We start from the raw sequence: 23,878 nt of genomic DNA, 5'->3' as shown, positions 1-23,878 counted from the left end.
AAATTCAATTCACAACATCAACTCCATTGGAACAGAGCTTACAGTGCTTCGCCTCTGCTCAGCAGCAACAGCCAACAGAAAGGCAATGACATCGAAGACGAAGACCGCAATCAGTAAGATCTTTGATGTCATTACAATGGAGTTCATCTTCTTCACACACGCCACAGATCTAGATCTGTACCTTTGCTTACTCTCTCTACTATGCGTTTTCTCTCTCTACATATAGATATAGATATAGATATATAGAGAGAGATAGACTGGAGTGTTGGTGAAGCAAAGAAGTCTGAGATATATATCTACTGAAGCATGTAGATCTTAACTGATCTGCAATGGAGCTCAAGATGGACAGAGCGAAGACCTACGATGGAGCTTGCGAGAGAGAAGCTTGCGAGAGATAGACTGGAGTTTTTACAGCTACGATGGAGCTTGCGAGATGGACAGGGCTTTTTTTAATTTTTTTTTTCTGTTTTCCTAGTGCAAAAATTTCAATTCCCGCCCCACGTTTCAAAATTCCCTCCCAAATTTTTGGCGACCAAAATATCAGATTAGTCGCAGAAAATGTACCCTTTGCCGACAAATTTTTTTAGTTGCCAAATCTCAATCAACGGCGACTAAAATATTAGTCGCTAAAAGTGCTAATTTGGCGACTAATTTTTTTTGGTTGCTGAAAATAAGTTTTTGGCGACCAAAAATTTGGTCGCCAAAAAATATGTGACCTTTCGCGACCAAATTTATAATTGGTCGGCAAAAGCATACCACTTTCTGCGACCAACTTATTTTTTGGTCGCCAAAATATAACCTTCTGCGACCAATAATATTTGGTCGCCAAAAATAATGATCATTCGCGACTAATTAATATTTGGTCGCCAAATGTCATTTTTTTGCGACAAAAATTTTTTTGGTCGGCAAAAGTGGTCGCCAATTGTGTAAATTCTTGTAGTGCCATTAAAAGAAAGTCTCACGTCATGCCATTGGTTAAAGAAATCTATGATGTCAATTATTATATGGATATATTAGAAGATAGAGGGAATTACTTAACAGTGTAACTTTAAAAAAAAAAAACAAATACATAAATATGGAGGGATGTGAGTGAGATTTGTAACTTCACAGTTTTTTATTTACACAACATCACAGAATCACTTGCACCCCTTGTGTGTTTGTAATTTATTTTTTTTCTCTAGTCAACTGTTAAATAATTCGCCTTACAAGATATCTTAAAGTAAAGATATTGTGCTTAGGGTTACAAACAAGTCGAGTTGAACCAATTTTTTTAGTGCTCAGGCTTGTTTATTAAGAATTAATCGAGTTCAAACTTGAGCTGAGTTCAAGTCAAGTTTAAATATTAAATATTTGATAAACTCGAGCTGGGCTTGAGCCCGCTCAATTACATAAACAAGCCAAGTTTGAGATCGAGCTTGAAAAAAAAATTTTAATTAAATTAATTTACTTATTAAGATAAAAAAATAAAAAAAATAAAAATTGTGAGCAAAATATACAAGATTGCTTATAATAATAATAACTTTTATCAATCAAATATGTAAATTTACACAAATATCAAACAAAAATAAAAAAATAAAAAAATTATTGAAAACTTTTCTTCATATTCACGAGCCTTATCGAGCCGAACTTAGGACTACTCAAACTCGACTCAAACTTGAACTTTAAATGACCTGAACTCAAACTGTTCATGAATAGTTCGGTCCGTTTGCAATCCTAATTGTGTTGCCCATAGATTATGCAGTACGTGGTCATTATGGTGCCGTGTTTATTTTGAGTTAGTATTATAATTATTTTAATATTAATTTTATTTATTTATTTATTATGTGTTATTTTGTTGTCTAATTTTTATCCGTTGTATCAAATTAGTCCCTTTACTCTAAAATTTTAGAACTTGTCCTTTTAAGCTATGTTTGATTTTATGAATTTGATGAGGGATTTGAAAAAATAAAGGAAAAAATAGGTGAAATATGAATAAAATAAAATTACATTTTACTTACATTTCACACACTTTTTCCCTTTTCATTTTCAAATTTCTATACAAATCCATGAATCAAATATCAAAAAGTTGCTAGAAAGACACGAATTATGCTTTTGAAAAGTTAAATAAGAAAATATGGCAAAAGGAGAGACACACCCTGGCATGTTTGCGGTTTAGGTCCATTGTGGCAAAAGCAAATTGCTTGATTTGTAGTAGTGGCAGTCCCACATTCCCCTCCAGAGTCATTGCACGCTTTGCGATGCTGGAATTTGTCCATTTCATGATAATCAGCACCAAATCCCTGCTTCACCAGCTCTTCCACAGTCATGGTGTCATTCCCCCAAAATGCACCATGCACATCTGGCAAAACTGGAACCTTGATTCTGCTCTTACATTCCCATTCCGGAAAATACGAGTCACCCGCTACCACCGGGCATTGAAAATGACTCTTGTTTTTTATATAATCAGAAGATGCGGCGGGGTTAGGGGGGCAATCATAGAACAAAGTGATATTTACAACATGATACGGATCGTAATCGAAATGATTCCAATTCAAAGTCGTGTTACTAAAACCACAGATTCAAAATACCAATTCAAACCTACCGGATTGGATTACGAATTTTACAAATTGATCGCTCAGCCCTAAAGATATGAATGGCTTTGGAGGAAAGGGTGTGAGGATAAGAAGCAATCATTGTCTTTTCATATAAAAGGGTGTGACATTAGAATTATGATCCTTATGAATGGCCACAAATACTCTTATAACTATCATTCTCATGGCATTCATTTGAAAAGGCAAGTGTTAGGATTCGTATATAAGTTATAGTCAAGTATAAAACATAGAACGCATAACACAAATTAGTTCGCTGTATACACAGAAAGTTGTGCAATTTTTGTGTGGGGCGATCGTTGTATTCTGGAGGCAGGATGTCTATCAATCACAAGCACTAGAGGTGTGGGCAAAGTTCTGTCTTAAAAACACAATGTTCAAATATTGGCCTCGATCATAATCTGTATTAAATTTACAGAATTCTTGTAAGAAATTTCTTCTATTTTATTTATTATTTATTTGCATTAAATTGATTTTTCTGAAAATATTTTCCTACAATTTAAAGACAAAACTTTAATTTTTTACAGTTTCAGATTCTGTGATATAGATTTAGCAATTTTTTTTTTGGTTAAAAAAATTATTTTTTTGCAAATTTGGTTTCCTGCAAAATTTGTTTCTTGTTTTTGGTAAAACTCGAGTATTGTTACTGCATCTTTTCTTTAGTAATAGAATTGATAAATATGATTGGTAATTTTTTATCCAAAGTTGTGTTTAAGAAGAATTCTGTTGCATGATAAATTTAATTTTTGTTCGTATAAGTTTACAATCAATGAGGTGTAACTAAGAAAATAAGATCTTTGTGACTTTCAATGTCCGGTGACCAGAACTTGGTTCAACTATAATTTCTGCCACATTTTGCATCTGATGATATTTTTTTTATGATCCCTAACATTACTCTTTGCCAAGTTTCTGCGGGTTTCTTCGCAAACTGAATTCCATCGGAACGGAAAGCAGGCAGGGTGATAAGTTTTCACACATAATACTCACTACAATGTGATTGAAGGGAATCGGTTTGATTCGGTGACAATTTAATTTTTTGTCCAAAAGTCATGATTATGAGTTTTGATGTTTTAACACATCTTCAAAACCCATCATAATGCTTTCCAGAACTAGTTTTACAAACTATGGGAGAGTTTTTCATACCTTGGTTATCATAACTTGTTCTTCCAAATTAGTCACAATATTTATGTATGGTGATCCTAATGATTGATTTGTTTAATCAGGTGCAACAATGTAGGATATGGATCAGATAGTTATTTTTTGAACTCACCGATTTTTCAACTTCCACCGTTTTCATTGTTCCCTTTACAAAGTCTAGTTGTGGGCACAAGTCAGTCCAACATAATCTTTTGGATGGCCTGGATTTGCTAGTTGCATCTGCTTAAATTTATGGTATGAATTTAAAATTAAAAGTCCACAAGATCAAAAATTAAACTTAAATCATTGTTTTGGATTTAAGAGAGGCACAAAATATTTGAAATATATTTTGTGAAAGTTTTAAGAATGTATTTTTAAAATAGGTATGATTTTTTGTGAACTCTTGAAACTTGAGAAAACATGGAGTGTAAATTATATACTTGGAATTTTTTTTGAATGTAATTAAGTTAGAATTTCTAATTTATGTAACTTGTATTTGAATGAAAGTTTCATATTGGTTGGTCAATTTATGACTTAAAACAAATACATATGCAAGTCATGAAACTTGAGATATAAGAAAGTATTAGTTCTTCATATCTAAAGTATTTGATTGTTTAAGTCCCACAATTTTTAATTTCTCAAATTTATTGAGAATGGTTTGTTTATATGTTAAAGTGGGTATCCGGTTATTTGAAAGGATAAATGCCTAGTTAAACACTTAGTATGAAAACTATGGTTTAAGAGTAAATAAAGATTACTCTTGGTGGGAGTTTATCTCCTGAATTATAAGAGATAATTCAATTTTCTTTTATCACAAATATTTTTGTGACAGTGATACTTGTTCATAAATGACTCATGTTCTTTATGCTAATTTATGTATTACGATAAATATGGGGGAGAGAAACATAGTTGTTTGCTAATCTTGATTCATGACAAATTACCTACAAAAACTTGAATCAGTTGTAAGAATTATACAATTAACTAAAGTTTTTGAATTGTTTGATTCTTGAGCAAAATCTTTATGAAAATATAATTTTATTTAAGCATTAATTTTGACTTGTACAGTCGTAATTATTCTAAGTTTTTTATTTCATAAATTTGATTTAGAATTTTATTATTCAAGCACACCATAGTTAATAAGTGATGAATGTTATATTCTGATTTGTATCAAAATTGTGGGGGTGTATATTTTCATGTGGTAATATCTTAACAAGGAAATTAATTTTTCTTAGAGTATTTAAAATGTGGGGGTGCTTGGAAGATTTTACCAAAGTAACGGTTTTGATAGTAGGCCCACAAAGAATCTCAATTCTTTCTATAGGACAAAGTTGGAGTAGAAGCAAAAATGATTTCATTAACTCTTAAGGAACACCTCTATATTTATTATTTGATTTAAAAAATAGGAGTGACATAGAGTAATGGTAAGTATAGACATCCCATTTTTGACCGACCTTAAGACTCAGACGTCATCGGTTGAGCGCTCGGTGATGACCCATGTTGTGCTCATTCTGAGGTTACAGAGTCTCGGCTGAGAGCCTTGCCTCCAGACTTTGGGACTCTTTTGTGCTTTGCCTCGGTTTGCAAACTAGGTTCTGTTTTCTCTTCCCGAAGGGAGGGAGAGGTCTCGTAGACCATCTCTCAGTGGCCGTAGGCTACTTTTCGTGGTCGTAGACCACTGTTCCCCTTTGGAGACCAGTTTTCGATTTTCGGAGCCGTCAGCCGTGCGCCTCGGTTCGGGACCGCTTAACTTTCTCCGTTTGCTCCAGTTTTTGGCACACACCTTGTTTGCTTTCTCTAGAGGGACACTGTAGCCCGGGAGACCACCTTCGTGGTTGCACGCCACTTTCGATGCTTAATAGTCAGTTTTCGGGGCACCTGGCTACGCGTTTTGGTCCCCGAACCCTCGTTTTGCATCCGTCTTGGTTCATTTTTGGCATGGACCCTATTTTCATTGTTTGGAAGGTGGTACAAGGGTGGGAGACCACCTTTTCTCCTTGGAGACCACCTTTCCCCGGTCGGCCGATTTTCTTGTCAGGTAAGTGGTCTCTCTCACTTTTGGGCCATAATTACTGGTCTCCCACCACACCACTTGCTTGCTTTGAGTGTGGAGACCACCCTAGGAGGCCACCGACCAGCTGAACCTTTTGACCTTGGTCAGACGACCAGGGGTAGTGGTCGGCCGGCCACCTGAACTGGTCGGCCAGCTTTCTCCTTTTCTATCTCACTGAGTTAGTGCCAGCTGTGCCAGCTGGAAGCCATAGATTGCATCCTTCATACACGTGTATGGAGGATGTTTAAACTTGGTTTTAAGCTTCTAAGAGAAGCTTTGGACCCTTGGCTCTATAAAAGAAGGCCTCCCCTTCCTTGTAGAGGGTTCAGATTTTGTTGGAAGGCATACATATATCTATCTCCATATATCTCTCTATTTGGTGTTCAAAAGCCCCTTGTTCTTGCACCATTGCATATCACCTCTTAGCCTAACACCTCCAACATCAACCTAAGCACCTTGGAGCTAGTTTTCAGAGGTTGAAGGTGTGCTATTTTTGGTCCGGAAGCTGCTGGTCCCTTTGGCTACAAGGGTAACACTCTATTTCCCTCTTTTTAACATTGTTTTGTTCCATCTCTTAGCCTAGTTTTGTTCCATCTCTTAGCCTAGTTTGCAAGCATATTTGAGTTTTGTCATAAATTGAAAAAAGTCTTATTTTGAGGTCCTTAACATATTTTTTTGAGACCATTTTTCTGTTGGGGGTCATCTACCCCCTTGCATGCTTCATCTCATCTTGCTTTAAACCATGCATTAGGGCCTTTGTGTTGAGCTTTGTTGGCCCTTTTGACCACTGAAATCCAACGGATTTTCAGTGGTTATTATGTGTTTTTGAGCACCAAAATCAGAGAGGGGTGACCCTCTCACCCCTTGTCTTGTTTACTAGCATATTTGGCCTAACAAAGGAGCCCTTACTTACATGCCTCCAAGCCATGTTTCAGGCCATTTTTGGTGGGTTTTAGGACCTGCATAGGCTCTGTCCAGAGCCCTTTTTGCCATTTTGCGTGTCCATCTTGCACGTGTAGAATAACCCTCTTTATAGCCTATCAAAGGGGCATGTCATTCTTGCATGCATTGGTCAAGTTTCAGTGGGTTTTTGGGCTTCATTTGACATGCCATGATTCTTTTTTTGACTGGTTTGGTGGCCTCTCATGTGCTTCATATGGTTGTAGTGTAAATCATGGTTCACTAGCTTGTATTGCGTGATGTTTTGGCCCTCTTTCCTAGAATATTTTGGCCATGATCCAAACTAATTTTATTCATATTTTCGGCTGCCTTAGCTCTGTTTGACGTGTTTTGGGTCATGCATGCATTGTTGTATATGGCCATAGTTCAATTTAAGCTCACTAGCTTTGCATATCGGGTCCACTAGCATGCGTTGTTTGGACCCTTGACATGTTTTGGCATCATCAAGCATGATATTTCAGAGCATCTAAGGTTTCCATATTCTCATGTTCATCACTCCTTCAATATGTTTGAGAGTTGTGCTTGTATGCCTTATTTTTGAGCCTTAGCATGAGCTTCATTTCTATGCATTTTGAGCCATCATCTTAGGCCATTTTCCCACTGTCTTGGACCTGCCTACGGACTGTTTGGGGCTGGTTGGGTCATTTGTGCATTGCTTTGTGTACCTCTAGTGTAACGCGCTTCACTAGTTTCAATATTCGGGCCATCTAGCATGCATTGTGTGAGTCGTTTGCATGATTCGAAGCTGAAAAATCTAGAAATCCTCTAGATGTTGATTTGTGATTATGTATCAATTTTAAGCAGAATATAACAATCCCAATCAAACAATCAAGACAAAGAGACACAACGATTTAACGTGAAAAAAATCACAATTGGACACCTCCAACTGTGATAAAAAAACCACGGGCAACAGCCAAAAAACAATCCACTAAGAAGATTTAAAGGAATTACATAGGTATACTCTCAATTACCTAGCGAATCCACGCCTAATTGAACCAACCTCTATGTGCCTCTTCCAACCCGTCTTCACCTCGGAATTGTCTTTACGATGAGCCACCCCGGAATCCACCAAAGCTTCAGGCTCGAATTCTTCAGAATCCACCGAAGAACAACTCTCTCTTTTGTAGAACAAAAAACAACCTTTGATGTACTCTCTTTAAACCATGAGTTTGAATACTCAATCAAACATCAAAGAAAACTAGCAAAATCTCTCCAGATATAAACCTTAAGATCCAAAAATAAGATCTGGAGAAGTTTTTAATCAATCACTTAGTTTTGGGAGAAAACTAAGTATTTATAGAGAACCAAAAGTAATCCTAGATTGGGAAGAAAACAAACTCCTTGAGAAATCCGGATTCTGAGGCTCGCTCGAGCGAAGCTTTGCTGGCTCGAGCGAGGAGTGTATTTTTAATGATTTCTACTAGTGCCTTGGCTCGAGCGACGGATCCTTGGCTCGAGCGAGGAATACACTCTTTCAGGTTTTTGTATGGACGCAATCCTTGGCTCGAGCACGCATTCCTTGGCTCGAGCGAGCAAGCCCTGGCTCGAGCGAGAATTCCGTGACTCGAGCGAACATGGGCGGACATGCAATTTTGAATGCAATTTTGCAATTTGCTTCGGCCGCGAGCTGACCGGTCAGCTCGACCCCTGTAATAATCAGCGAAGTGGCAATCTTGAAAGCATTAACATCACAAACTTCTCTGAACGGCACAATTCGGGTTGGATTCGCATCTAATAAACTCATAGCCTCACTGAAATAAAAAAGAGCGAATAAAATTACAACTCAAAGGAGTTTTGTCAAACGGGATTGCCAAGAAATAAAACCTAACAATCTCCCCCTTTGGCAATGCCTTGACAAAACACATCTAACAAATAAAATCCTAATCACCCCAACCCATTACATCCAACAAAAACAAACTTCTTTCTCAAGGTCATGATCTGCAAAACAGTTATTAGTGCCACAATCTCCAAAACAACTATTCGTCCCACAAGAGTATATGAAAAAGCAATAGACATATGACACAGTTATCATGAAACAAGAATAGATGAAAACTAAGACTCATGAAAAACACCTCTCAAACAACAAAAGCAAGATCATAAATCAAACGAGCAATGATATGATGATGTAAATATCAGGAGCATGCAAGAAGGAAATAATTAGCAAACAGTGCATAGCAACTTGCAAAACAATTAAAGCCAATCTCCCTTACCAAACATATCCAAGTGTTCATGCTAAACTACTCTTGCAATGAGAAACCAAACTCCCTTACCAACCCAAATCAAGATGAACCAAACTCCCCCTCACTAAAAGCAACCACAAACACTGAAAACAGTGAACAAGAAGAAATCGACAAAAATAATATGGTGGAGCAATCCAGAAATTTCAGATTAGTACCTTAAAACACACAAGACTATCCAAGAAGCACCATTACAAGAAAACACAATGTGCACAGTCTGTAGAAGATTCCTCATGAAAGAAAGTGATGCATTATGTGAAAAGCATAGATCCCATGATAAAAAGTGTGTGTGTGACTCTTGGAGTTCGACAAACACTAGATTCAATCCTAGTAGTGATATGAAAGTTGGACCTCCGACAAGAGAATCTAAGCACAACTATAGGAAAGTCAAACCACTAGGAATCAAGGGGTATTTGGTGAGTAAAGGCGGAGGCTCCCCCTCAATCAATGAATCTTTTTCCTTTTTTTTTCACACATTTTTTCTTTTCTTTCTAGTGCATATTTTTCCTTTTTCTTTTCCTTTTTCTTTTTCTTTTTCTTTTTTCTTTTTCTTTTGCACAATCATTGGTGGCTGACACGCTCAAGAGTATGGAAACCGAACCAGAGAAGCATGGATATAATAAGGATGGCCTGGTTGGTGACTCTGAGGTAGCCTTTTCCACATGGCTAGACTGCAAAGAATTAGGGGGAAAGCCATGGAGATGCAAAAAGATGGTAGATGGTTAAGAGACTCAACATCACCCAAGATATGCTAGTATAGGTCAATTCCTCTAGAAAAGCAAAAGATACAATGCCAGAAGTCAAAAAAAATAATCACTAAGGCGGAAGACTCTAAAATTTGCTAATCCAAGAGTGTGTACAGAATGAGACATACTTATAAAAAACACACACTCCAAAACGAGTAATGACCACAAAAAGCACACATATATTAACATGTAATGGATATTCTCATCAATTCCAATATGCACCAAAGACCACTAAAAAATTTCAAGCTTGCAAAACCATACTAAGAAAATCTTTTTGGGTTTTTTTTTTTTTTTTTTTTCAAAAAAAAGCAAGACAAAAAAAAAATGAACAAGCACACGTTTTTTTTTTTTTTTTTAATTAAAAACAACACACAAAAAACCAAAAACTAAAACAAATAACCAAATTAACACAAGTCAAGTTTTCTCACCCACACTGCTTTAGTACGAACAAAATTGTGAGAATTGCGGTTCTTGGGTAGTGTCTTGACGTTGTGGTTCCTTTCCCCTGCAATAGGAACCGGTCTCGACATGGTTTCTAACTTCCTATTCCTAGGTCTAGGCAAATACACTCTCCCATGCAACTTATAACAATAAGGGCGAATATGACCATGCATACCACAATGATGACAAGTAAAAACAGGGTATACCTTCTTTTCTTTTACCTTACCAACTCTAGGAAGTTTGAGAAGTCCATCCTTATGTTGAAATTTTTGTTCCCCCTTTCCTTGAGTTCTTATATCATGAGATGTTGAAGCACTCTGTTTTTGCTCTTTCTTACCACCAAAGCCAATGCCACTCTTGTCACAACTCATTTGTTGAGACCCAATGATATCCTCCAAAGTCTTTGATCCTTTGTTCCAAAGACCAATGGTAGCCATAGCACACTTGAGCTCTTCCTCTTTCTTGATCATTAGTTCTTCCAAAGCAACTTGTGACATCTCGAGAGATTCAATCTTTTCTTCATACATGACATGGGTTTGCAGCAGCTCATTCTTCTCTGTCTCACAAGTCAACAGTTTTGCACAAAGAACTTGTCGATCATCAGCTACCTTGATGGCATTAATCCTGGCTTCGGAAATCTCCTCCTTAAGTTTGACATTCTCACTTTCACATGCTTTGAGTTTCTTTGTGAGTTTGTCATTCAATTTGAATAAGTTAAGAGACTCCTTATACAACTTTTCATAAGCTTGCTCAAGTTCTTCATGATCACTCTCCGAGGATTCATCATCAGTGACATTCTCAACTGACATCTTCGGAGAATCTGTTTGTCCTTCAGCTTCGGAAGCCGCCATGAAAGCAAGAAATTGTTTATGACCCTCTTCACCTTGATCTTCATTGTCACTTTTATCTTTATCAGATTCTGATTCATCATCCCAAGTGATAGCGAGGGCTTTCTTCTTTCTCAACCGAGTGGGGCATTCTTGAGCAAAGTGGCCAAATCCTTGGCATTCATAGCATTGGAGTCTTTCAGAGTTTCCTTGTATCTTTCCTTTCTCCTTCTTGGCTATAGAATTAATTTTGAGTTTATCTTTGCCTTTAGATTTATGAGAATGAGTAGATTCCAAAAGATTAGGATTCTTTTTCAAAAAAGATTTTTTAAATTGTTTAACAAAAGCAGCCGTAATCTTGGAATCTATATCACAATCCTCATCAGAATCCTCTCTAACTTTATGAGCACTACTAAAAGCAATATCTTTTTGTTTCGTTTTGAAATTCCTGTGTGCCTCATAAGTTTGGAGATTTCCAACCAACTGATCCAGCTTGAGGTTGTCAACATCTTGAGCCTCCTCAATAGCCGTAACTTTTGGTTGGAACCGATCGGGCAAGGATCCCAAAATTTTTCCCACAACTTTGGATTCTGGAATTTTTTCACCTAAATTGAAGCTGGAATTTACAATGTCACTCAACTTCGCATAAAATTCATCAAAGGTCTCACTATCTTTCATTGAAAGGTTTTCGAAACTAGATGTGAGCCTTTGAAGTTTTGAGCGTTTAACAGAAGGAGTGCCCTCATGAATAGTTTGTAAGATATCCCAAGCCTCTTTTGCGACTTCACAATTACAAATACGACTAAATTCTTCAGGTGTGACAGCGCAAAAGAGAGAATTGATAGCTTTACTATTCCAGCTACTATTTTGGTAATCAGTTGTGTCCCACTTATCAATTGGTTTGGGGATTGTAACACCATCAACGGTAATTGTTGGTTCAGTCCACCCATTCATGACGGATTGCCAAACTTTTTCATCAATTGATTTTAAAAAAGATCTCATCCGAGCTTTCCAAAAAGAATAATTGGATCCGTCAAGTAAGGGTGGTCGAACCATAGAATTTCCTTCACGAATTGTATCCATTATCACAAATCAAACAAGATCTCGTTCTAAAAGAAATTTTTTTTTAAAAAAAAAAAAATAGAACAACCCGCTCTGATACCAATTGAAAAATCTAGAAATCCTCTAGATGTTGATTTGTGATTATGTATCAATTTTAAGCAGAATATAACAATCCCAATCAAACAATCAAGACAAAGAGACACAACGATTTAACGTGAAAAAAATCACAATTGGACACCTCCAACTGTGATAAAAAAACCACGGGCAACAGCCAAAAAACAATCCACTAAGAAGATTTAAAGGAATTACATAGGTATACTCTCAATTACCTAGCGAATCCACGCCTAATTGAACCAACCTCTATGTGCCTCTTCCAACCCGTCTTCACCTCGGAATTGTCTTTACGATGAGCCACCCCGGAATCCACCAAAGCTTCAGGCTCGAATTCTTCAGAATCCACCGAAGAACAACTCTCTCTTTTGTAGAACAAAAAACAACCTTTGATGTACTCTCTTTAAACCATGAGTTTGAATACTCAATCAAACATCAAAGAAAACTAGCAAAATCTCTCCAGATATAAACCTTAAGATCCAAAAATAAGATCTGGAGAAGTTTTTAATCAATCACTTAGTTTTGGGAGAAAACCAAGTATTTATAGAGAACCAAAAGTAATCCTAGATTGGGAAGAAAACAAACTCCTTGAGAAATCCGGATTCTGAGGCTCGCTCGAGCGAAGGTTTGCTGGCTCGAGCGAGGAGTGTATTTTTAATGATTTCTACTAGTGCCTTGGCTCGAGCGACGGATCCTTAGCTCGAGCGAGGAATACACTCTTTCAGGTTTTTGTATGGACGCAATCCTTGGCTCGAGCACGCATTCCTTGGCTCGAGCGAGCAAGCCCTGGCTCGAGCGAGAATTCCGTGACTCGAGCGAACATGGGCGGACATGCAATTTTGCAATTTGCTTCGGCCGCGAGCTGACCGGTCAGCTCGACCCCCGTAATAATCAGCGAAGTGGCAATCTTGAAAGCATTAACATCACAAACTTCTCTGAACGGCACAATTCGGGTTGGATTCGCATCTAATAAACTCATAGCCTCACTGAAATAAAAAAGAGCGAATAAAATTACAACTCAAAGGAGTTTCGTCAAACGGGATTGCCAAGAAATAAAACCTAAGAGAAGCCTTTTTGTATGCCATTTCAGAGCTGGAATATGTGTCAATGTATGCCATGTTTCATCCTTGCCATGCTCTTGGAGAGTTGCATCCTGTGCCCTCGGCTTGGAGCCTTTGCATTGTGCATGCTTATGTGTGTCTTGTTGCCTTGATTTCATCATCCAATGGCCAATGAGCTAGACATGGCTGAGGCCTGTCCATCTCGCTTTAAGTCCATTTAGCATTGTGCATGCCATGTAGTTTGTCGCATTGAGCATGCTATTCGACATTCGTATTGTGTATGCTAGTCTTATTTTGTCATATTGTTGCATGCTTATGATTGTCTCGCATTGAGTATGCATACATTAGCATTGTCCATTGTGTATGCCATTATCCTTGCTAGGTTGTTCATGTTATGTTTCGTATTGACATTGTGTATGCTAGGTGCATGTTTGCATGACCAAGTTGCATTGCATTTGGCTTGCATGCTAGAGTCGCATTGTTTATGCCATACTTGTTGCATTGTGTTTTGAATAGGAGTTAGTCCAAACATGGGAAACGTGGAACGTTTTGTACTCAAAGTGACGAAACGTACCTCAATTCCCGATCGCCAACCCTCTTGACTAACACATGATGGAGTTTAGGCAATGATGTGTTCATATGTGCATTCATTCCATATCAAGTCGTGCAATTCGACTCCCCGGCCATCATGCATCGAGATGCGTGATTGGTGGCCCGAGGGTCGAGAACTATACTCCCTTGAGCTTGTGCAATGATGGGAGAGTGGTCATGCACACATTTGTTGAAAATACCTTGCTATGCCTCTCTCTTGCTTTGTGTTGCAGAAAACCAAGAACAGGAGGCAGAAACTGGTCGGCCGACCAGCTTTCCTAGTAGGCCTACCACCTCTTTTGGTCTCCACCACAAAGGGTGGTCGGCAGGTGGTCTCCAATGCCATTGGCTGGTCGGCAGCCCTCCCACAACTTCCCAGAGTAGAGTTTTAGCCTCTTTGAGCTTCTTGCAAGTTTCTGAAATCAATTGCACACAAAGGCGAGACAAAGCATCGCGATGGATTTCCCGACGAGGCGATTCGAGCATGCATGCATCCAATATCATCCAAAACAGATCCGCGGCAGTCACATTCATTTAGTTTACATGCTTACTTAGCTAGTTTGTTAATTAGTTAATGTCATGTAATAATTAGCTGTAGTTCATTATTCATCTGGTTTTGTATTATTCGGATCCTCTGAGGAGGGCAATGTTGTAATAAGTGTGCGTGTGTATGATGTATGTCTTCCAACCCCACATCTTTCTCCCTTTTATTTACTAGCTTTTGATGGTTAGTTTGGGGCATGTTTCAATTAGCATACTTATGCTCGCATGTTTACATCATTCATCTATATTGCATGCACCGGGCTCGGCGCATCATGCTAACTGCATTGTATTTCAATTCCAAGTTGAATACATGTTATTTGTTGCATTTCATATGCCATGTTTAGAATAGCCGAGCCTATCCTAGTTGCATTTTTGCATGTGTTGCATTAGACATCTTAACATGAACTAGGATCATGCATTACTAACTAGTTTCTGTTTTGGCTTGGAGTACTCGGTAAGTATTTATGCTTTAGCATCCTTGCATGTGTGTGAGTGACTGCCATGATAGCATGCTTACTATGAGGCTATGTGCTTATGTGATATACCTGCCTGAATGCCTGTGGGTGAAGGTTGGGTTGCTTAAGTTGGAATAATTCGTCGAAACCCGTGTTTTAGCCTACTTGCGAGTAGCAAACTTCAATCCATTTTCAAAACAAATGGATATGCGATGCTTTGTTCCAACTTAGGCAATCCAGTCTATACTTGTTTTGCCGTGCGCATCACATAGTAATTCTAGGCTAATATACCGAAATAAGAGTACATGTGTTTCCAAAAACTTGATATCATGGTTAGTAGAGGCCGATCTTTGATCGGGTGAGCGGGGGTGCTCACGAAGTGACCTTCCCCAATCGTACCCAAGTTCCCGAGCCGAGGCAACTCTGGTGATGGCGGACACGTGGCCTTAGGCACGAGTCAGGGTTTCCTAAATTCCCCCAAAATAAAATATTTAGGTGGTGACTCTGTATCTGGCAAAACAGTCTATGTTTGGCACTTCTTTCTAAAAATCAGTTTTTCAAAACGATTTGCCGGATTTGGACTCTTTGATGATTCATCGGTCTTGCATTGCACTCCGCGAGATTAGATACAGGACCGTGACAATTGAGTCTGAACTATAGTAAGCCCAATGAACAAAACGGGATTCCCTCCCGGGACGTTCGGGGACGTCTACAGTAAGTCTTGACTTATTCATAGACTTAATATCATATGACATTTACTCTTAGATGTGAGTATTTCTTGAGAACAATATAGTGGATCCACTAACTACTCAATAATATATAACAAAGAAGGTCAACCAGAAAATAGCGGCCGCTAAACAAAAAGTTTGATCAGAGAACAAATGAAGGAAAGTTCATTGAGGGGAATGTGAATAAAACTTATTAATTTCGAGTCGCCATAATGGCAAACCCAATCTAGTTGACTGGAGATCCCAAGATCTAAGTTCAAATGGACAACCGAATTATGGATGACTCACCAAAAATCACTAATGGAGTCTGTCTCCTATCCATTCCTATGATGAGAGTGATATCTGCAACAAGTGTTGTATGTAGAGGACTTAGTGTAAGCTATGTTTTTAATGGTTACTTATATCTTGAAAAACCTAGAGGGGTATCTTTCAAGAGGAGTATTTAAGAGACTCGATATAAGAATCACCTATATGAGTGTGAAAAGGCCACTTCTATGAGAATTGAATAAGGCTATATTCTCTAAAGCACTCATGAAAACCAGGAACTGCCCAAGGCCAAAATGGACACGATCGAAAGAACCAAGCTGAGTTCGGAGATATTTTGTGTGATTTCTATTGTCTTCGCTTACTTAAATAGCTGAACAGTTCAAGGCATCATGTCCACTAGTTTAGCTAGTAAGTCTGATAGTATTTCACTAAGGAAGGTTCAAGGCTAAAAGCTACCTATGCAGGATATTTCCATTTTGTACTCTCTTTGTCAGTGTCTGCATTTCATTTGCATTGTGTCATTAATTTCATTCATGTGGAGCATTGTTGGAAATTTTTAAAAGTGCATGGGAATTGACTCCATTCAATTGAAAGGGTGCAATCCTTCATTGTGTCTCTTCATATGAAAAGGTGTAACCCTAGAGTCTTGACCCTTATGAATGGTCACAAATATTTCTATAAATACCATTCCCATGGCATTCATTTGAAAAGACAAGTGTTAGGATTCATACATAAGTCATATTCAAGTATAAAAGAGAGTGTCCATAACACAAATTAGTTTGCTATACACACAGAAAGTTGTACAATTTCTGTATAGGGTGATCGTTGTATTCTAGAGGCAGGACATCCATCAATCGCAAACATCAGAGGCGGAAATTCTGTCTTAAAGACATGATGTTCAAACACTGGCCTCGGTCACAAGCTGTATTAAATTTACAAAATTTTTGTAAAAAATTTATTGTATTTTATTTTATTATTTATTTTCATTAAATTGATTTTTCTGAAAATATTTTCCTATATGGATTTCCTTCAAGAATCTCAATCACCTTGCTAATTGCTAGTCTCTCTGATGAATTAGCTTGTATGCAACATAGCCCAACTATTATCATATTTTGTGCAACTTTTTCATCCTCTTCAGATTCAATCCCATGAAGTCCTATATCTCCATCACATTCTAGCTTCTTGTAGATCGAATGTGGGAAAGATAAGTCACTAGTATCCTCAACTGATTGTCCAATGCTTTCCTTTCCTCGAACCATCTCTAGGACTAGCATTCCATGGCTATACATATCAGCCTTGTGTGAGATTCTCCCAAAATGCCTAGAGAAGACTTCAAGTGCTATACATCCAATAGTTCCTCAAGCATGCAACATGGATACAATGCTCTCTTTCTTGGGACATAATTTAGTAAGCACGAAATCAAACATCTTTGAACAAAAGTCTTCGTTTAGAAGAATGTTATGGGGTTTTATGTCAAAATGAAAAATGCGTGTTGTACATCCACAATGCAAATATTTTGATCCCCAAGCAACCCCTGCTGCAATTTTGTGCATTGTTTTCCATTCCACGTGGTCGTTTGTCTCTATTGATTTGTTATTGTGTATATGAACTTCTCAAGAGATCCATTTGGTATGTACTCATAAATAAGAGCTCTTTTGTGACCCTCGAAACAATACCCTACAAGGCTTACAATGTTGACATGGGAAGTCCTACTAATGCTTGTAACCTCATTTATGAACTCTTCTCCATTACTGTCTTTTGTTTCATTTAGAAGCTTGACAGCCACCAAACATCCATCAAGAAGCTCTCATTTGTACACATCACCATAACCACCTTTCCTGAGTTTATCTTGGAAAGAATTTATTACTTTCTTTATGCTTGAGTAACTATATCTTTTTGGCACCAGTGATCCATTAATTTTCAAGAAAGCGTCCACATTATCATCTGCCATTGTTGATTTCCTCCAAAAGAATATCGATTTGTATGTAGAGGTTTTCTTTCTAAAGTAGAAAATCAGAGATGCACAGGTGACTAAAATTGCTGCTCTAACCACCATTGAAATGACTACTGGGAGAATAAAAGAAGTCAAGTAGTGTTATAATCTCTGACCAGCCAAAAAAAATATTGTGAAGTAATGCAAGAATTATGTTGATAAAAATCAAAACTAGTTGTTCAAAGAAAATTACTACAAACAAATATGAATCATAAACTATGTTCTAGGTATAATGAAACTAATCAAACCTTGAACAAACAAAACAAAATGATTAAAGTTTTTTGAACAAAGAAAACAAAATTTCAGTAGGATACCTGTGGCAGTGTTTCACGTTCAATAGTTTTTTTCCACCTGCAACAAGATAACAACACACCATTAAATGAATAACTGTAGCCTCGTCTCCGATAATAGAACATTTTATAAGCTTGAGTAAAATTCATTTAATAACACATTTTTCCCTCTCTTAATTGTTTTTGGAATTTGAAAAATCTAAAATTCTGGAGATATTGATTTGGGATTATTTTCGATTTTAAATAGCGAATAACAATCCCAATCAAATAATCAAAGGCAAATTGACACAACGATTTAATATGGAAAAAATCACAATTGGAGCGCCTCCAATTGTGATAAAAAAAAAACCATGGGCGAAAATCAGAAAATAATCCACTAAGAAGACAAAAAAAGAATTACACAAGTGTACCCTCAATTACCTAGCGAATCCATACCTTAATTGAATTGACCCCAATGTGCCTCTTCCACTACCGTCTTCACCTCGTACTGTCTTGCCCAATGTTGAATCCATAACACCAATGTCGAATATACGATGATGAGCCACTTCGAAATCCACCATAGCTTCTGGTCCAAGTTCTCCGGAATCCACCAAAGAACAACTCTCTGTTTCGTGAATAAAAGAAAACAAACAAACCCTTTGATGATGTTAATATGAAGTTCATAGATCCATTGATCATTCTCAAATCATCAAGGAAACACTCATAAAAATACCCTCCAATATAGAAAATCTTGGTAGCTTTGCTCGCCCAAAATTTGGACGACTTAAACTTTAAAAACAACGAAGAACGCACTATATAGAAAATAGGATCGTGAAGACCACTCGAATGACCACTTCATCATTCAAGTGAACTCACTAAAACACGTGCCCATTGCTCGAGCCAAGACTCCACCACTTGAGCGCATAAAGGATTCTTTCAAAAGTTTAGTATGCTCTGCAAAAATACTAGATGATGCCATTCACCGCTCGAGCGGTCAAATAACTTTGGTTACGAGGGCGCTACCCCAGACTTGTTAGCTCGATCCCTGTACATAGTCAACGAAGGGAAAAATATGAAAGGATCAAAATCACAAATTCTTCTGCATAGGCACAATTTGGGTTGGATTCGCATCTAAACACTCACGTCCTTGCTGAAATGAAAGAGTGAATAAAATTACAATTGAAAGGAATTTTTTCAAACGGAATTATCAATTACAAAAAGCTAACAGAATTCTTGGGTGAATGCGCATGTGGAGAGTAGAGATATCAAGACATTGTTGGAAATGAATTTCACTGATGTTTTGAGAAGAGGGTTTGCAATGGAGTGAAGATTGTTGTAGTGGTTGCAAGAGAAGTGGACGGAACTGTGGTTCTTTTGATAACAAATTTACCTATTTTTGCTCCGATAAAAAAACATCCCAAAGCCTGTGACAACAGTAAGCGTAGTGAAACTTAGTCCTTTTTATCATTCTTTCTATTCAGACTATGTTTCACTATCTCTTCTAAAATCAATTGGTGTTTAAAAAATAATTCACTTATGTTTTTTATGACATTCGCCTAGATCCATCCAAGGTCTGCATACCTGTTTTTAGAGTAGTTGTAGAGTCATGTTGTGTATCCAACATTTTTCAATTATTTCTATCTTTCTTGGTGCAAATTTTAGTCCAAGAGACAAGAACTTGCATCCATAATCTTGTGTCCATTCGCTCTTTCTTTCTTTCTTTTATGTATGTAAGTAAATTTTTACAAGTAGACCATTAAAATGGAAATTAGGGTAGAGATAGAATTCTTATATATTCCACTATTAAAGTTTGCATTGTGATAATATTTGGGCTAATGGTTTATCATGTTTCATGATTATCTACAGGGCATAAAAAAATTAAGTTGCCAACAGTGCTTGGTATAGGTAAATATGCCCCTCCCATCTTCTATTGTTTTCCACTCTAGTAAGAAATTGATCACAAAATTAAACATAAAATATATATAAATGAACAATATTTTAAAAAAATGAATAGTGGGATTTACATGTAAACAAATTATACGTTATTCTTATAATTCATGTCTTCTGCAAATTTAGATATATAGTTTCAATTGTATCAATTTTGTCTTTAACTTTTGACATTTTGTGAATTTAGACAAATTGGTAACATCCATTAAGAATTAGACAAGCAAGGGTAAAGTGATCTTTTCAAAAGGAAATGGACAAAGTTAAATTTAACAATAACTCTTTAATCACTTTGAAGAGAATGAATGAACTACTTACCCATTGATTAATCTAATTTCTAAAGCGATATTATCAATTGGACTAAACTGATACAACGTGAAAAATTCAAGAGTAAAATCAATATAATTAGAAAACCAATGACCAAATTGACATAAAAGATAAATTAATATAGATTCACTAATGCTAAAAACTCATAATTAAAATATAGAATGGATCATATAAAATGTAATGCTAGGCTGAGACTTAATATGAATGTGGATCCTTTTATAATTGGGTTTATCTCAATCTTTCATTACACTTTTTATGAACTATTCTATGATTTATTTTGTATTCTTAGCATTGTTGATATAAATTTTGTGTTTGATTCTATAATTGGTTTATAGAAGAACAACGGTCCAGACTTCTTGTTATAGAGCATATTCTCACTTGGCTTTTTTTTCCAATGCAGGGTTTGGGGCAGGAGTAGGTACCCTCCTTGTGGTGGCTATTGTTTTCATCATATATCATCGTAGGAACAAAAAATACAATGCAACGTCATCTTGGATATCTCGATACACTTCTTATGCATCTTCAATGAATGATATTGAAAAGGAAGCATGCTACTATGGAGTCCAAACTTTCAGCTATAATGAACTCCAAAAAGCCACCAACAATTTTGATTCCAAGAAAGAAGTTGGAGATGGAGGATATGGTACTGTATACCAAGGTATTTATCAACTCAAAACTATCTTACAAACTCAACTTTTTTTAATGAATAGTGTTGGCAGTATTATATTATACGTATATATATATATATATATATATATTTTAAAGAATAATGCTTATTTTTAGTCCTCAAAAGAGTTGGACTGTCCAATTAGGCCCGTAGGCTTACCACAGGTCTCACTTTGATGATTTAATCCGTAATTTTTTTAGACCTTCATATATAATCATTCATAAAATGAAAAAAAAAAGAAAAAGAAATAAGATTTTTAGTTTTTTTTTTCTACACAATTTTATCAAATTTATTTTTAAAAAAATAGATACATAATTTTCAAAATCACATTTATCATCCCCATTTTTTAAAACTAATGTGATGAAATCTTATAGTTAAAATTATCATATCAATCTTTTTTTTTCTTTTTTTGGTGTATGAGCTTGCGCATACGCACTTGTGTGGATAATCTACACAGACAAACTATCAATAAATCATCGAACTGAGGCCTTTAGAGAGCCCATGAGCCTACATTGGACCGTCCAATCCTCACAAGCCACCTTTTTTTTTGAAATATTTTTATATTCCATAAATTATGCATTGTGTCACTTGGGTCGTCTAAGTTTCAATTTTGTAAAAGTTCTACTCAAAGTTTTTAATTGAGTCAATTTGATCCAATTTCAAATAAGCCGTCTAAATTATTAACCAATATTCCAATGAATCATAGTAAGAAATTACAAAAACTCTAGAGCATATGACAAAACTTGTTTCTTGAGTTGTATATTATAGAGTTCCCTTTCTTTCCTATGGTTTATTGTAATGAAAAGCATACTTACATACACCATTTGATTAAGATTAACCACTTTTTTCATATAATCTTAACCAGGCAAACTTCGAGATGGGAGCAATTATACGAACTTAATTTCAAAAGAGTGGAACAATTCATGAACAAAATAGAGATCATCGCCCGCCTTCGCCACCGAAACCTCGTCTCCCTCTACGGCTGCACCTCCCACCACTGCCACGAGCTCCTCCTCGTCTCTGAATACATCCCTAATGGCACTGTCGCAAATCACCTCCATGGCGATCACGCAAAACTCGATTCCCTCTCTTGGACTAGAAGAATGAGCACTACATTTGAAACCGCTAGCTTGTTGGCTTACCTCCATGCTTCTAATGTCATTCACCGTGATGTCAAAACTAACAACATCTTGCTCGACAATAGCTTTTGCATTAAAGTTGCTGATATTGGACTTTCTCGTCTTTTCCCAACTAATGTGACCCATGTGTCCACGGCCCAACAAGGTACTCAGGGTTATGTAGACCCCGAGTACCATGAATGCTACCAACTTACTAATAAGAGTGACATTTATAGTGTAGCTCGACTTTTTGGCGCCCCCCTTTCGAAAGGTTCGAAAGAAAGCCCTACAGTTCGGACTCATGTCACGGTTCTGAATCTAATCTCACAAGTGCAATGTGAAATTGATAATCACCAAAGAGTCCAAATCCGGAAAATCTTTTTGGAAAATCGATTTTAAATCAAATAATGCCAAAATTGGACTGGTTTGCCAGATTACAGAGTCGCCACCTAAATATTTTATTTTGAAAAAATTTAGGAAACCCTGACTTGTGCCAAAGGCCACGTGTTCGTCATCACCAAAGTTGCCTTGGCTCGGGAACTTGGGTATGAGAGGAGAAGGCCCTGAAATGAGCACCCCCGCTCGCCCGATCAAAGATCGGCCTCTACTAATCATGATATGTTCTTTTATAAACCTTATGTGTTCTTATTCTGGTTATTAATCTAACTTTACTATGTGACGCACACAAGAAAGTATAGACTTCATCGCAAGAATTGGAACATTTCAAGCCATGTTTGTTTTCAAAAATGGTTTGAATTTGCCACCCGCAAGTGGGCTTAAAGATGCGGTTTTGCCACCAAACATAGTGGGCTTAAAACATGATTTTGCCACAACAAAGTGGGCCTAAAACTTACATTCATTGAATTGTTCCAATTCAAACAACAAGCCTTCATCCAATTTAGCATTTAAGCACATAGCCTCATGGAAAGCATGCTAGATCAAGGCAATATGGCAATCACACTCATGCAAGTATGCTAAAGCATAAAAGCTTACCGAGTATTCCAAGCTAGGAAAGAAAACAAAGTTAGAAAAATGCATGATTCCTAACTAAACAAGATGCCTAACGCAACACATGCAATAATGCAACTAAATAGGCTCGGCTACTTAATCATGGTATTTGCAACACTTTGATAGCATGCTTTGAAACACGTATTCAAATAAGATATTTGAAATTACAATATAGTTTGACTGATGCGCCGAGCCTCGGTGCATGTAAGACAAATGAATGGATGCAAACATGCAAGCATAAGGTATGCTAATTGAAAATGTCCCTAATCTAACCATCGAAAGCGATTAAATAAAAGGGAGAAAGACGTAGGGTTCTGTAGACACCCCATTTTTGACCGTCCTCAAGACTTGGACGTCACCGTTTGAACACTCGATGATCATCCATGTTTGTGTTCGTTTGGAGTTCCCGGAGGTCTCAGCTACGCGCCTTGCCTCAGGATCTCCGAACTTGACTGTTTAGTGTCTGGTTTTACACCAAACACTTGTGTTTTTCCTTGGAGGGGCAGGGAATGCCTTGTGAGGCATCCCCACACACCATCGGCCATGGCCAGAGGCCACCGGCTGGTTTTTGCTGCCACCGGCAATTTATATTGCCGGTCGGCACTCCATTTTGCCAAAATGGCATCTTTGGCCGGCCGACTACTGTGCATCTACTTTTGCAGATATTTTATCACAGCTGTCTTGCATTTGGCTCCCCTCCATACACGTGTATGGAGGGATCTCCCTCTTTAGAAGCTTGTCTTGTAAG

At 37.2% G+C, this 23,878-nt stretch overlaps 2 pseudogenes; one reads left to right on the top strand and one right to left on the bottom strand.

Moving 5' to 3' along the window:
* Positions 1-9: 9 nt before the first annotated feature.
* Positions 10-17,755, bottom strand: LOC145813329 (PR5-like receptor kinase pseudogene; annotated as a pseudogene).
* A 2,782-nt stretch (positions 17,756-20,537) lies between these two features.
* Positions 20,538-23,878, top strand: part of LOC145813611 (LEAF RUST 10 DISEASE-RESISTANCE LOCUS RECEPTOR-LIKE PROTEIN KINASE-like 1.1) — a 29,498-nt pseudogene continuing 26,157 nt past the window's right edge.

This window comes from Camellia sinensis, chromosome 15 (assembly GCF_055761805.1).
Source record: "Camellia sinensis isolate YWXY chromosome 15, ASM5576180v1, whole genome shotgun sequence".
NCBI lineage: Eukaryota > Viridiplantae > Streptophyta > Magnoliopsida > Ericales > Theaceae > Camellia > Camellia sinensis.
This window is presented reverse-complemented; position numbering and strand designations above follow the sequence as displayed.